General features: G+C 38.0%; 1 protein-coding gene across 2 annotated transcripts in view; it reads right to left on the bottom strand.

Annotated features, from left to right (window-relative positions):
• The window catches only part of CMSS1 (cms1 ribosomal small subunit homolog), a 221,600-nt gene that overhangs the window by 150,214 nt on the left and 56,768 nt on the right, over window positions 1-14,618 (bottom strand). The window lies entirely within an intron of this gene.

Genomic DNA, 14,618 nt, shown 5'->3' with positions numbered 1-14,618 from the left:
AAACATAAAAACACATAGCGAGAAAGCAAAGGCAGAGGATAATGTCCAGAAAGCTTTGAAAGTAAGAATGACAAAGGTCTCATATCAGGGTTGGCAAAAAACCTATAAAAACAGTAAGAGTAACCTAAAAGTGCCAAAGCTTGTTTAAGCACAGTGTTACAGTTTCATTACCAATTCTCAGAAGAATTAAGAATTTAATTTCATTTACTATCTTTAAGAGAAGCCACTTTATACTGTGCCTTGTTTGAATCGGCAATAAAACTGAACACATCCTAAGGGGGGAAAAAAAAAAATCAAAGAACATTTCCTATTCCCTGTATAGCTAGCCCAGAAGATAGGAGAATATTGTCTCAGTTTCCTTTCGTTTAGGAACAGATGGAAATGTTTGGATGTGAGAACGTCAAGCCTATTCTAAACTGACATTATGCACAGATAATTCTTCCTCTGCTTGGCCTGTGTAACATCATGTCCTGCGTATTCTGGCAGTGCTCACCCCGTGTGCTGCACCTCTCTCCTGCACGTCGATCAAAGGCAGCACACACCGAGCACACGGCTGGATTTATGGCTCACAGCTCAGAGGCTGGGGAAGAAAATGCTTTGCTCCTCAGAAAAATGTGTACAGATGCAGGCAAGCATAGACACACAGAGAAGAGTACATACTAGGAACTGTTCTTGGGAATCAGCATCAATCAGGAACCAAACCCCGAGATCAAGGGAAGTTTTCATCTCTGCTGTCTTCTCCTCAAAATATGACATATTCATCTCTTGGAGACAGAGCTAGACAACTCCACTTGCTAAGAGTGGCAAAATGTTACATCAGACAATGTGCTCACACTGTGAAAAGCTGCATACAGGGAAAGACTAAGCACTGGAGTAATTAATTTATTTTTTCAACAGGACAGACATGGGATTAAAACTCTTCTCCCTGCCCCTCTCTATATCCCTCTATCCCTTCCCCTCTGTTCCCATTCCCAAGAAGGCTGTAAAGCATTTACCACTATTGTCCGCTACTTTTAGTCAAGCTGCCTGTAAAATGGTGGGAAGAAGGGGAATGCTGAGGTGCTTAAAGAGCCCTTAGAGGATATAATAATAGCTTTCAGATTAAGTCTTTTTTTTTTTTTTTGAGGATGTATTTTATGTGGAAAACCTTAAGGGGGTGTGATGTCACTTACTGAGCCGATTCCAAATTGTTTGCCAAGTAATGTCACCATCAAGATCTCCACACAGTTGCCTGCCATAACAGAAAAAAAAAAAAAGAAAAACCCAACAAAAAACCTCACAACCAAAAAAACATTCACCAAGTTAAGACACAGCTCGTCCTATATGAGCCTGCCTGACATGGCAAAGTGACCCTTCTTCCACTTGAAAATTCTTACTCCAATTTGCATTTTCTCAAATGCAAACTTTGCATTTGGATTAAGAACAAACAGAACTCTAGAAAACATTTCACACATAAAGCAATAACATGAAGCTTTGCTTACCCCCACTACAAGTTAAAAAAAAATCAGGAAGTATTCACCAATGTACTATTCTTTTTTAGCCAGAAGCAATATCCTCTTCTATATGATGGATATATAGCATTCCAAACAGTATTTCAGGTTCATAGCAAAATCCCTGACTTTCCATTATCCAAAGACTTGCCCTGTTTTTATCAAAGAGCAAGACTACAGCATATGCTAAAGACATCCTTGGAGGATATACAATGTATACAAGCCAAAGTAGGTACATGTGACTGTGATGAAAAGGAAAAAAACTTAGATGCTATGTGACAGTGATGCTGAAATTCTGAAAACAAGTTGTTATGGCAAGATTAAAGAAATCATTAGTTAGATCCAAGTCTTACAAACTGTTCTGGATATATCTTCAAATAAGGCAGAAAGAAAGCACTTCCTTTCTCTTGCCTGTGTGCTCAGTAAAACAGAACTGAAGAATTTTTACATGAAAATTTTAGTGATGAATTTATCAGATGATCATGTTTTACATAAACTAGACAACCCTTCATCTCTACAGCCTTTCTACTGTCTTATGCCCTTCATTGATGGCATCTCTCATTGAAAGCTCATTGAAAGAGTTAATGTTTGGATTGTGCAAAATTTTAGAGTCTTCAGTGACTCAGTAGAAGCTCTTCACCTTAATGATTCAAGAATTTAACTTTACAGTAAGGCAACAAGACTGTCCTCAGCAACTGTACATTGTCAGATTTGGGAGGTTAAGCTCATGACAGGATGAGTGAAAACTTTCTAGATATGAGAAGCAGATTACAATTCAATGTTAACCCTTTAGGCAATTTAAGTATTTTTCTTGGTACCAGTGAAAAACTGATCCTCCATAGTCTTGCTGCAGTTCAGAGACAAAGACTGATCTTCAAAGTGACCAGTCTCATTCCTCACAACAGACATTTATCAGCAAACAAAGAATAAAACTATGCTACTGTCATTGTAGTGATTCATCTTCAGTCACACTTTTAAAGCATGGAGCCATAAATGAGCCACAAGCCTGACAAACACTTAGCATAAGAGGAAAAGTTCTGGGGAGAAAAAGAGGCCAATGGACAACTGGACAGGTCTTTCCTGCACTTCAGCATGAATGATTGTCTGTGTGTGCCTGCAGACCAGACAGGAACACCAAGACAATCTGTGCATGGTAGTGTAGCAGACCAAGTCATCTAGAGTCCAGAAGGGAAAAATTTGTTGTATTGTTGAAACTTAAAGAAACAGCAGCACCAAAGTTCAGAGAAATGCGAGAAATAATAAATCCAGAAGCTGGATACACAGACAACTAGGTGCACCTCAAGAATCATACCAAAAAAGCTACTGGCCTTGTTTAGAAGCTCTTGCATTTCATGGGGTTGGAGGATGGAAAGCAGGATTAAAGACTACAAAGAATACTTCAGATTCTAATTCAGAGTCCACTGTATCTTCCCTGAGGATGTGTGCATTTGTCCAAAATCACTTATCCACATTCCATATTTTTGCAGCACAGTTAAATAATAAAAGCTGCTGTTTTAGAAAACATTTTACAAGGGTAAAATATGAAACTGGAAGGTTTTCCAGATATGCATGTTCCCAGTTTGAAAACACACGCCATATGTATACAAGTATTTATGCATATATAGAGTACTCTCCACCCCACACAAAAAAAAAAAGAAACAAAAGAGCAAAGTAGTAGAATGTTTAGCACTTACACAGTCCTTTTCCACTGCATATCTCAAGGAGCTTTAAATATTATTTAAGCACAGCTATTCCCCATTTTCTATTTACTGAAAGGAAATGGAGGTATGAGGAAAATAAATCAGTCACAGGTACCTGAGAGCTAAACTGTATGAAAGGAAGAAATGTCCCAATGTATAGGTGTGTTCCATCTTCAAACTCCTGCATTCTATACAGACTCTCAACTATACACAAAGAGTAAAAGCTTTATTACGAAGATACGCCTGCTAAGAGGTCAGTATTATTCAAGAGAACAGGGGGGAAAAAAAGGAGTGTGCTAATAAGCAAATACATTTTTAAAGGTAGTTACGATAAATTTTGCTCACAGAATTAAAATATTAGCACAAAACTGTGCAGTTTGGTATAGAAGGAATTAATAAGATCTTAAGGTTAAGGATCATCTACAAATATGAGGGTCTTCTTCCATGAAACCTAATCTGCAGAAGTCTCACATCTGTAGTCTCTCTCATCTAACAAAACACAACAAAACACTGCTTTTTGTTCCAACTGCTGCCACCCTCAATGTCAGTCAGTTAATAGAACCACCTATTCAGTGATACAGGTTGCAAGTGGTCTCTGGAGGTCTCCAGCCCAACCTGCTGAGCGCAGGGCTAACTTCACAGTCAGAGCAGGTTGCTCAGATCCTTGTCCAGCTGACTACTGAAGATCCCCAAGGGAATTGGGCTGGCTGCCTGGGCTCCTGATGCAAACTCAGGCACCTTCACCAAAAGACCTGCTCCCTCATTTTCATTGTAGGCATCATTCTGGTCTGGCTTCCATGTTCAACCAAAACTGCTCTCAACAGAAGCTTAATAATATCTCTTCTTCTGGCAAAACTCTGAACTTAATCCATCTCCACTTTCTCTGATAATTTAGTTGCCTTGGGCACAAATGAGCATTCAGCACTTCCTTGCCATCCAACCAACACAGTTTCTGTGACACTCATTTCTGAGTGTTCCACAGGGTACTCTGAGTTGGAAACTTACCATTGTCTACCTCTGCTCTGTTCATAACACTCCACAGGTCTTATTTTTAATGTCCTTTCTTCATCCATTCACTCTCTGAGATTCTCCTCACAGAAACTCAAAGTCAGGCGTCATCTCTATGATAATGACTCAAGTGTACTCCAGCCATCACCAAAACAACATATCTCACCACATGAGCACCCTATCATCATTCCCAACTTCATGAGAACAGAAGGGAATCAGTCTTTTATTCCTCAGCCCTTGGCTTCATCCTTACAATTCTCTAATACCTCCATTCTTAAAACTGGGATAACTGCTTGTCACTCAGCCTGCTATAGGTAGCCACATTTTTACCTGAGTCTTCCTACATTTAAGTCTCACAAATTCTTGTTCATAGCACTTCCAAGAAAAATAAATATTTAAAAACAAAGAACCAAACAAATCAAACACATGCACCCAAATAAGCCAAACACACCTTTCTGTACTTCCAAATAATTTAATCACTTTCTAGGCCCTCACTTAAAAAATACTTTTTGATTGTTTCCACATTAGCTATTTCAGCCTTCTCTGTATCTTCTTTGGATGAACACTCAATACTGAATTAAGGCTACAGTTCTCTTGTGTACCTTCTTATGCTCTAATGCAAAGTTATTACATGGACTAAACACACTAAAACTGTACCAAAATTAAAAGAGATTACAAGACTGCTCAGGGTTTGAGTTGGTAAGAAAAGTAATTTCATGAAACTGAGAGCTCTAGCCAAAGTGTTTTGGGTTTATTTTAAAGTATCAGATGAAAGCAATTGCTACCCACAGTAGATCAAGTAAACAGTGCTTGAAATTCAGGACAGGGTATGAAGGAAAGAAGGAACCATTTTAACTAAAAGGTGAAGTGTATTAGTTGCCAACATAACACTGCTATACTTAATTCAAACACATTTACACATTGGATTAGCGATATTTTCCATGTCCAGCTCTGGAAAATTCAATATTCTAGAAAAATGAGTATAATTAATATTTGCTATTTTTCTTAATGAAGCCAATTAAATATTATAAGAAGCAGGACTTTATCTCTGCAGAGAGCTGCAGTTAAAATAAACACTGTCAACTTATTTATTCTACACGTGTTACCAGCGGTTTTTAATTTCATGCACACTGAACTATTGTTGTAGATTGCATTGTACTCAAATGCAATCATTTCCTTTTAGCTTTCTGGCAATGAGTTATATGTATTACATATGCTGGAGACTATGTCTTGCAAGTTGTGAAATGGATGCCAGATCTGTGTACATTTGACCTTTTTCATGGGTATCTTGTGTTCTGTAGGTGAGTAAGAAAGACCCACCACAAGCACAACATTAGCATTCTTATACTACATTACACTCCAATGGGACAGTCCCACTAATAACACCACTGAGGCACGAAGAGAGACTCGAGGAAGTGATGTACACAGATTAATTACCTCATGCTCGTATGTGGAAAACTATGTACTGTTGCACTACATAACTTTCAACAGATGTTGTGAAATCGAATCTTTGTCACAATTCAAGGATTTGAAGATGCTTACAACAGCCTTTGTGTATGATGAAAGATAAAAATACTTGATCTTAGAGCAAATAAATAGAATTTAGGGTTAAGATCCCAAAACTGTCAAACAAGGTCACATTGTTTTTTCAATGCAAAATTCCAAGAATAAATACAAATAGAAAGAAGGCTCAGTGTTAATGTAACTGAGAAATTCTCTCTAGATCGGTGGTGCAATTCAAAATTATTCCACCTACTGTCATTAGCAAGGAGATGTGAAATCTAGATGACAAACATTTCTCATGCAACTCCACTGACACTGGTGGAATGACACAGACAAACTCATATTTAGATATTTTTAAAATTCTGGGCATGCAACATGTCTGTTCACTGTTTCAGGCACACTACCAGTATTAGCAACCAATACTATCCTTGCACACTTTGGGAGGATGGGGAGAGCACAATGAATAACCTTAGCCAAAGGACATTTTCCTACACTGCTCTCTCCCCTCATGTGTGGAGAAAGAGATTCCCATTGCCCTCCTCACAAAACGGCATAAATTCTGAAAGGGACAACTGTGGAAAGCCACCCTTTACCACCACAGTGGTGGCCCTGGCCAGCACTTTTAACCCTCATGTCAGAACTCAAAGGGAGGGATGACCTTTCTAAGCTGGCAAGTCTCAGCATATTTATGGCTCCTGTAAATCAACACCTAAGCAGTGACCAGCATGGGCGATGAAGCACAGGCCAAATATGCTCATGGGGAGGCACTGCCTCACTAATGGGGCACTCGCTCCAGTCACCAATTTACATTTCCAAATAAGACTGAGGGCACCACTCCATGTGTGGCACAGCACAACAAGTCTAATCATAAGCAACAATAGAGGCAGATGACTGTACCAAGACCTGTGACCAAAAAAAGACAGGGTGCACTTCTGATTCATTGCAGGGTGGGGCTGTGAGAGAGGGAGAAACTGGCACAGGATTTTGTAACTGTAACAAACAGTTACAAAAGCAAACACACAACATCAGACAGACAGAAAAATCCCCAAATCATTCTCCAAGATAGAAAACTTGACAATCTCATAATTTTCCCAAAAAAGCCATTGCTATGGGAAAAGATGTACTTCTGTTTGAATGTGGAGGAGGAGAAATCTCAATGAAGTTAAGATCTTTGTCGTGGCAGAAAAATTTAAGTTACTTACATGTGCTATAATTAGTTTCATATCTTAAAAACAGGCAGGAGAAAATGGCCATGAGAACTCAGAATGCAGGTCACACATCAGTTACCAAGACTTGTGATCTAAACTCAACCAAGTTTCCCATGGCATGCTGTGAGCTTCAATGCATTTATGCCAAGCTAAAAAACCTCTGAGTACTATATACACACATATGAGAGAACCATGCATGGGAGACTGCAGCAATTTAAGAAAAATGTCTCAGCCTCAGTCTCTGTGCTGAGACAGTAATTTTAAACAGAGAATAAATAAAAAGATCAGAAGCACTAAATCTGTTAAGAATAGAGATTACTTTAAAAAAATGCTAAAAATAAACAACAAAATCTTCTCCCATGGCAATTTGATTTTCACGTACATATTTTGCTTCTTGAGCCTGAAATGTACATTTTAGAGCCTTTCAGAAAAACACCACACATTGGGACAAGGTAACACAATCTAGAGTCTGAAGATCAAGACTGTGAACACACTGAAAAACTATGTTCAATATTTGTATCTTTCTACTAAGAAGATTGGAAAAAAGCCACAGAAATTATCTAAAAGTTTGGGAAGGAACATATTAAACTCTGTTCTTTAAAATTTGTGCTTCAGATTTGTCTGTGTTTCAGTGTATACAATGGTGAGGCACAGGTCAGGTGGATGGCTCAGAGTAGCAACTGGGAGTAGAAACAAGAAAACCTACTGGACCATGCTGTCTCTCCCTTGCAACAGTGAATTGTTCTCCAAAAGCAGTTTCAACAATTTTACTTCTCATTTCAGATGCCCAAAATACAGATAAGTCCTCATCTCCCTAGAAATGTTCTATAAAAGTTGCATTGTCATAAACAAAATTTTACTTTTCTATTCATGATTTATTCTCTTTAACAGCTCAATACAGTACTTCCTCTACTGAAAGATGCCAGATACTTGGCTAAGACTGAAAAAGAACCCTAAGGTACCCATTTTGGGAACACAGAAATCCATAGCAGATAAAACTGTAGGAGGAGAATCAGAGTAGGCTGCAGTAAGGTCTGCTGCTTCAGGACGATTCCAAATGGAGAACTGCCTACTCTCCTTCTGTGGTAGGTCTCAGCTGCACACCCCTTGGGATAAAATCTGACACAACGGCCCTTGTGAGGTGCAACTTGAAGGAACTCCAAAGACTGAGCAGGCAGAGAATTAACCAGTCCCTTCATGCTCCCACAGAAAAGTTGATGGTGGGAAACATGGCTGATAAAAGCTAAAGCTTGTATTCTGACAAGGGAAGGCTCCTGCAACAGACTCTTGAACCATTACTTGATCATCAACTAACAGAAACAAGCAGATAAAAAACCCAACAGTCATGATGACTACTGAGAGATGCTACGGGAAGTATTCTGCCATAGAAAACTTTCACTCCTCTCCCCTCCCCAAAATAGGAAATTAAAAGTCCAAAAGAGACAACACTGAAATTACTTGGTTAACTGATTTATGTCTGACTGATTTGGCCTAGCAACAGTTACTTTCTCCCAGACTCTGCCTTTGTGTTGTAGAAGGGAAACTCATCGAATCCAGAAACATGGTTGTTTTCAAATGTGTTCATGAGCTAGATGAGATACATCTTGCACAGGTCTGCTCTCATTCTCTGACCAAGATCCACTGAGTCTCTTCAGCAGAGACAGCATCCAACTTAAGGATCTGAAAAGCACATCACTAAAGCTGCTCTTTGCCTTATTTTTTTCCTTGCCAATACCTTCCAAGTCACACATTTTGCTTGAAATTACCTGAGCTGATTTAAAACTCGCAACTTAAAATAAAGCTCTTCACTTTTAAAAGCAGTCAAGGTCATTGGCCTTTATGCTACAGGGAAATTCCTTAGCCTCAGCACTTTGATTCACAGCATCTTCAAGTCACTGGGGAAAGACACATGCCCCACAAACATTATCATCAGGTACTAACAGGTACTACACCCTGCTTTTCTTGACCTACCTTTCCATCTCAGTGAACTGTAATGTTTACCATCCCACCTGCACTTCCTTACACATGATGCTAATTAACCCGGTGGAAAAGGAAAAAAACCATAGCAGAAATGGAGACCATGCACCCTCCTCTCCCTTCACTCTGATTTGTCTGCTAAAAATGTCAGGGTTATCAGGAAATTCTGAACAGTGTAAACCTTATTCTAATGTATAAATTTGCTACTATTAAAAAGACTTTTAGGAATGTTCAGATCCTACAATTTGTGTTTTAGTCATCAGGAAATTGGGACATCATTTTTTAAATGTTTAGACAAGATTTCACGTGTTTCTCATTTCAAAATTTCATCTTGCATCCAACTGAGGAACTGAGAAGCAAGACCCACTCCCTGAAATCCTAAAATTCTCCCTTTTTTTCAACAGTCTTGCCAGCTAAACTCTGGATGTCTTTGTGTTCTGTCAGACAGGAGAATGAGTCAGTCTGTCCCTAACTGGCTTTCTAAAAAGGAAATTGAGAAGTTTGACGACATATTTGGATAAACACACTCACTGGATAAAGTTACTTAACATTTTATATCTCTAAGTTTGCTCTAAACCTCCAAAATCCTTATAGGCTAGATTTAAGTATAGCCAATAAAAACTATAGGTTATAAATAAAGTTAATGAAAACCACTCTATTAAAACTCAAAGGACCTTGTAAACATGCTCAAAGCTTATCAAAGCTTCACCACTGTAATACAGCACCGCACCCATAAACCCATATTATTAATTGCTATTCATCCCTACCTGTTATTGAAATATCAACCCAATATAGATTGCCTTTAGTTCAGAATCCAGTTTTCTCATGGTCTCTGAACACAATGTAGCAGCCAACACTAGCTCTGAATGAAGAAGCAGTTAGTAAAGTCTGAGCTTCCACAGTTCAATTCTCCTAAAAAGACAATGAAAACTGCTGTGATCATCTGCATGTGCTTTAGGTCTCCCTGAGTGTAGCATTTGGCCTAGAAATAAAGGATGATTGAAATACGCAGAACTGAACATACAAAAGGGCAAAAACGCTGAGCTGATTTAGCTTCCTAAGCCCGCCCTCAGTTTACCAGAGGGTAAGGAGGTTTGTAATACTACTTTGGAATGCATCATTTCTTGCAATAGCAAATATCCAACAGCATGGTGTTTAACTCAATAATTTTATCAAAGGAATACATTGTCTTAGCATGAGTTCTAATGTCACTATAGTGCAAAGATTTCGTACTGCCAGAGCTTCATACCTCCTTGATGTTTCTCACAAGGGGCTCCTCTATGCACTGTCTGTTCCCGGACCTTGCAGCAGTCATCTGACTCCTCTTACTCCAGAGCCCACCAATCCACTCTTTTATACCACTTGTTCTTATTGGCTGCAGGTGTGGCCTGTTAAGATCAAGCCTGCTTCTAATCTTTAGTAATTAGTCCAGCTGCAACTCATTGGGGGATAAGATTACCTTCTATACCACCTTCATTCTCCCATACTGTATCCCCCTACAGGAATACATCTTACAGATTCAAGATCCTGATCTCTGTGAATTCCCATCTTCTTTAGCTCTGTATTAATTTCAGGTGCCAAGTAAGAAAAGCAGGCATTCCAATACAAAGAAAGAAATGAAGTCATTCCAAACAGAGCTTTTACTAGTTGCACAACATAAAATAATATTTTACATGAATCAGCCTGTTTTCCATATATGCTTATAAGGATTATCAAATTTTCAGATTAGTTTGAAATTTAGTACCTAAATTTCTTGTCTGCAACCAATCTTAAAATTCAGCCAATTCCATATAACATCAGATTTCACTGCCAGCATTTCATTAAAATCTGTTGTTTAATAGTCACATATGCAGAGATCTGAGTCTCAGAACAGCACACACTATCTTGCCCTTGGGTATTCTGATTACTAAATGCAAAGACAGGTGGTTTTATGATACGCAGCAGATATCCAGAGAATTTCTTGGAGAAAACAAAGAAGGAGCTATTCATGATAAAAATAACAACACATTAAAAAATTTTCAAAGTGCTTGGAGAAAAAAATTAGCTTTTTAGCCACCTGACAAGACTGTCTCCATGGCTACATCTTTGAAATAGCTCTAGTACCAAAGCACAGGTTCTGGCATTACAGTCATATTTCATAAAGTAGCTGAGAAAATGATGCAGAAAGAAATAATTCAATTTTATTAGACTGTGGAAGACTGAATAAGACGCACAACTTTACCTTAAAAAATCCCAGAAACAGGCTGCTGGTATTTAAGCTTAAAATTAAGATGAAGACTATTTAAACTTAACAGAAAGTTGGCAGATGCAAGCAAGCACAGTTCAGGATGACACACCAATTAGAGATGCAATCATTAAAACCCTGTATTCTTGGAAATAAAGCATTTAAGTAGCTAATGAAGTTTGACAGGAAATAGCAAAGCTCTGTCTAACCAAAGAGCATTTCAAACAAGCAGAATTAAAAAAACCCAAAACCTACAAACCAAACAGTCAAAGAACAAGGGTGCAAGGGCTTCTATGCAATTTCAAGAATCCAAATAAGTCTGTCCAGTTGTAAATGTTGCCATGGATAGAATGTGATTTTTCTACTTCTACACTATGTGAGAACACACAGAGAAATACAATTATACTCTTGATAAGTATTTAAATCAAAATCAGAGAACAGATTATGCTGATGTAGGAGCTGTACAGCTGCAAAAAAAAAAGGAAAGCAGAAAAGTGGAGCTGAACAAGAGAAATGTATTTAACTGTGTAAAAGCATATCCAGACCTTCTGTGAGTTGAAGTACGTATATAAACAGATAATCATATAAATGCTTGACTACTGATCATCCACACAAAATAATGACGAGGGCTGAAATCAGAATCTGGAGACCCTTCTCCTCTGAAAAATGAAGTATAAAATTAATTTGGTTCATTTGTCACAATCTTTTCTGTTTGCGTAGACTGACTAACTATATTGGATTCCAATGTTTTAGAAGTCAAGGAGGTTTCCACACTAAACTGTTTATGGAGAAAGAGTCTGTGAAACCATCTGAATCCAAACTGGTACTGGAAAAAGCTTTAAATCAAATTTGTACAACACAAAGCAGCAAGTTTACGAGCACTTTACCAGGACTAAATGGTATTTAAATATTCTAAAAGAACTTGCATGAAAAACGGATGAACTATAAGATGATGGGTTCTTAAAGCTGACAGGGAAATGGACAGCACTAGTTTTTAACAAGAAAAGACACCATAGTAAAGAGAACTGGTATGCATCTGATGAACACAAAAACCTCCAGCCATTTGAGGGAAAAGCAGAATGATGTGGCAAGTCTGCTCTCCTTCCCCATCTGTCCTCAAGCAAGGCTTTGCTATCCTGTTAATCCCGGTATCTGAACTGAAGCAAGACAAACTGGGCTTAAAGCAGTTCATTTACCCTTCTCCCAGTATGGATTTGTTTCTCTTAAATGTGCATGAAAAAGCCCTTGAGGGTTTGACTATTTACATACAATTGTTTGAAACAGATATTTACAATGGGCAATTTTAACTGAGTTTCTTAGCCTATGCACCTATCCACTGTCATCCCATTTTTTTTAATCCATAAACTAACTTCAACTAAAATGCAAGAAAGAATTTTCTAAATTACTAAAAGTCTACTGATATTAAGCAAGAGTGCAGTTTGACATTGATAAGAGTATGTTGCAGAAAACCTTTGTGTTCCTCCCAACAGTGTGGAAAACCTGGTAGCTTGCAAATCATTGGACAAGAAAACAAATCCAGTCACGAAAAACTTCCATAACTAATTTAGTTTCACTATACAAAGAGCCAGCTTTTTTCTACAACAAATAATGCTGTTTTTACAAAAAGCAACCTATCTTTATTGCACCCAAATGAAGAAGCAATATCAGAAGTTTGATTTGCCATTGCAAAAGCTGAATATTTGGATAGCTGTAGAATATCACGACCTTCACTTTTTCCTTCTTTTCTTTCTAAAAATCAAAGAATGAGATCATGGGAACCCATGCACAAGTCTCTTGAAAATATCTATAATGAAATATTTAGTCAAACTTGTAAGAAATAAGTACTAGCACGTGGCGTCATAGTTTGAAATGAGTTCAGGCATGCAGCCTTCATCCTCCTAGAGAGCCACAGCCAGACTTCCCAACAAAATAAGGCATGAAGCAGTTCATAAAAATAATGGGGAGAGGAATAAAGATGCTGAGCTCAAGGGAACAGTTAGGCTTTTAAAAATTATTCCAAATAAAGCAGAGCTCTCCTACCTCCAAGAAGAAAGGGAGAGGCTGTTTGTTTTTAAAAGAAAAATACTAAAAATACCTTCAATTACATTTATCTCAAGAAATGCTGCAGAGAACACATCACAAGTCCTCTTCAAATGAATGCACACAAATAAAAGAGCAATTAGACAAAACTTATATGATGAATACTTAAGACACTGAAATATCCTCAAGAATAAGGACAGGGGAATACTTGGATCCCAACATAAGATGACACTAAGACCAAGAATGCAGAAAAAAATCCATCCTGAACTATTTGAACACCCTTCCACTTCCTTGTAGCATCCAAACATCGACCTTAATTATTTAAGAAATTTCTCATGTTCTTTTGTTTGTCCAGCTGTTATAATTGCAGTGGGAAAGAAAAAGCTGATGATTTGCTGTATAACAATCAAGAAGTCCTTCCTTATTTCACACAAACACCGCACTCCTGCATAAAATGGAATGATGACGCTGTAAGTCATTACAGGTGCCAAACCTTACTCACTGTCATTGCATTCAGAACAAACACATAAAGCAAGAGTACAAACAACAAGAAAGCTAAAGGAATTTGCAAATACTTCATAAGGCACATACTAAGCAGACATTTCTATGCAAGTTTTGTGCATTGGTTTCTTCTTTTTTTATATATGTTTATTCTATTTGATCCATCTGTCCTCAGATACTTCAGTTGTTAGTATTAAAATCATTCAATTCAATTTCCTTTTCTGTTCTTGTCATTAGCTCTATAAAGAGTACATCTTTTTGGCATCATTATGGCAAAACATGTAGTTTTGGTTGCAGCTCAAAAAAAATCCCAACCTTCTCTTTCTATTTAGATTATGTTACTGTTTCTCCATTCTTACACGAGATGATCTTATGACAGGTATATCAAAGCACCTCCTAGTAAGCCTAACATGGAGCAAGCTCTGTCCTCCTACTGCCCATGTCCCCCCTCTGCTCCTGAGTGTAGCTGTAAATTCTGTTCAGAAACAAAAAATGAACTCTGTTTCATGTTTGGCCTTAAAGGCAGGATTCAGCCTATAGATCTAAAGTGGGGGACTTTGTCCACTTTAGGGCTGGTGCCAAGATCCCAGTGTTGTCCATGGAAATATAGCCTCACTCAAGTAACTAAAGACAGGCATCTTCACACACACTAAAATCCCACTCCAAAAGTGATAACTTGTAGATAATATAGCTGGGTCACTAATCCTTTCCAAAACCTCTCTTTGATGAAGCAATTTGCAGGATAAATCTGTACTGGGCTCTTTATTTACACCACAATAACTTGCAGCACAGTTTCTCATACATCTCCCTTGTGTGCAGATATTAACCAATGGCTCTGATCCAGCTTATGTGTTTCACATCTACAGCATCTGCCCATTCAGATTTCTTACTATTCTACTTCTGCCTACACATTTAGACTTCACCTTTCAGTTTTAAGGAAACCCCCTCTTGAAAGAAAATGAATTAA

The sequence above is a fragment of the Fringilla coelebs genome (genome assembly GCF_963513975.1).
Source record: "Fringilla coelebs genome assembly, chromosome: 2".
Taxonomy (NCBI): Eukaryota; Metazoa; Chordata; class Aves; order Passeriformes; family Fringillidae; genus Fringilla; species Fringilla coelebs.
Note: the sequence above shows the minus strand (reverse complement) of the source record. Positions and strands in the feature narration are given on the sequence as shown.